The following is a 2,085-nucleotide window of genomic DNA, read 5'->3' as shown; positions in this document are numbered from 1 at the left end:
TCTGTTAAGAATTACTACATAAACCAAAGCTTGGCAATTAGATTTTTGAGTTTTTTCTAAGTTAAAGTCAAAGAACTCTAACACTGGAGTGGTGCCGGTAACATGTCAGGTGTTTAAGGATTAAGGCAAAACAAGAGTTTTTTTTCATTCTTTTTTCTTTTTTTGTAGTATAGAAATGTAAAACTACATATGTACATGAACCCTCTGTAATCATGTCTACAAGACTCCAGGACCCTACTGGACAATATTTCTGAAAACTGAGTTACACCAAAGTTTTTAAACATGTCAGTGATTTACTTCTGATAGTCTTCTGTTCATTTATCTCTGTAACACCTGAAGTAAATTTAATAAAGCTACCCAAAGTGTAAACGTTTGTCTGGATGTGAAATAAAAAAGTCTGGGTCTGTTGTTATAGAAGCAGAGAAACCTGTGATGAAGTAGCAGCAGCTCTGTGTCCAGATTTTACTGATTCATTAAAGTAATATTATTTTCAACAAGTACATCAACAGCCTTTAAAATTGTCCATCCATGCAAATATGGCCAATTATATAGCAGTATAAAATTGTCTGCAATATAATGCGCAGCATCAATGAATGGTCCATTTTCTTAACAATGTATGGGTACAATGAACTATAAGTTGTATCCGGTGAGACAAATGAGTCAGAAATACGTCGAAAGTGTATCTTAAAGTATTCTTAAGGATAATGGTGTAAGCATGTCTTTACACTACTTTTTGGTCATTAGTAAGATGTGAGTACCTCGACAGACAAATGTGCATCAACTGTGATGAAAGAGTAAGTTTGGAGATGTTTCTCCAGTTCCCCCCTTTAATGCCAGAGCTTTAGCTGAACTGGTGCTGAAGGACCCAAACGCAGGAGACAAGACTAAACCATGGAGGAACAAATCAATAACGTAGCAGACAATGAAGAAAAGGCAGACTCTTAAATACATAAATGAAGAGAGCTGTGAATGATTCACAAGAACATGGTGAGAGTGACAGAAAACAGAACAAGACAAAAGCACCAAAAAACTCCAAGCATATAATCATGACAGTACCCCTCCCCGAAAGGGCAGATTTAAGATGCCCAAACACCTGAGAGGAGGGGACCTGGAGGAACAAATCCAGAAAACCGAGGAAACACAGAAAACCATTGTGAAATTATTTCATACAATATAAAACAACGATTCACTTGGACACCAGTAAAAGCTACATTACAAATAGTGCATGAATAGTTGACAGCAGACAGTTCCTTGAAAAAGCAACACAGGACATCTCACAACTGCTCCATCTGGTCAACACATTGTGGTGGAATATTTGTTGAACCGATGAATTAAAGAGATAATGTCAAACGTTTTCAAGAATGTTTATCAAAGCAAAGCAGAGAAAAGTACACGCTGGCGAGCATGGAGGAGAGGTCTGCAGAGCTCTGATCTGTGATGAAGGACGCTCACATTTTATACAGTCATTCAAACAGCTGTTAATCAGGAGCTTAAGATAGAAATGTAAATTCCGTATCTAATATGGAAAACATTCAATTAAATTCAAATGAATTTTATTTAAATAACCCAAAATCACTAAGGAAATTTGCCTCTTTGGGCTTCATGCAGGACAAGATGTTCTAATGAAATCAAAATCTTTACACATTGTAGTCATCGTGTTCTGACAATAAGAAAACAATTTTGCGGCTTGTGGTAAAGATTCAAAGAATGAAAAATATAAGTAAATGTATAATTTCTTTGGACCTGTAGAAACGCTACGTGGACGACATTTTAGAAAAAACAAACACAGGAGATCACAGACCACCTTAACACCATGGATGACACGAGACAAAGTGAACAAACAACAATATAAAGATACAAATGTACAGTAAACCTTAGTGTCAGCACTGACATGAATGAAATAAAGTGAATTTCAGCTGAGATCTCAGCTTCCATCAGGCTGGTCGACGGTACAAGTCTCCTTTAAGAAATCCGACCTTGAGTTTATGAACTTCCTATGAGATCAACAATCGAACGAAACCCCGGGATAACATCTTTATTAGTATTTATCTGGACTCAGTGATCATAATCGCTGTCGTGTGATTG

This window comes from Oryzias melastigma, linkage group LG3 (genome assembly GCF_002922805.2).
Source record: "Oryzias melastigma strain HK-1 linkage group LG3, ASM292280v2, whole genome shotgun sequence".
Lineage (NCBI taxonomy): Eukaryota > Metazoa > Chordata > Actinopteri > Beloniformes > Adrianichthyidae > Oryzias > Oryzias melastigma.
This window is presented reverse-complemented; position numbering follows the sequence as displayed.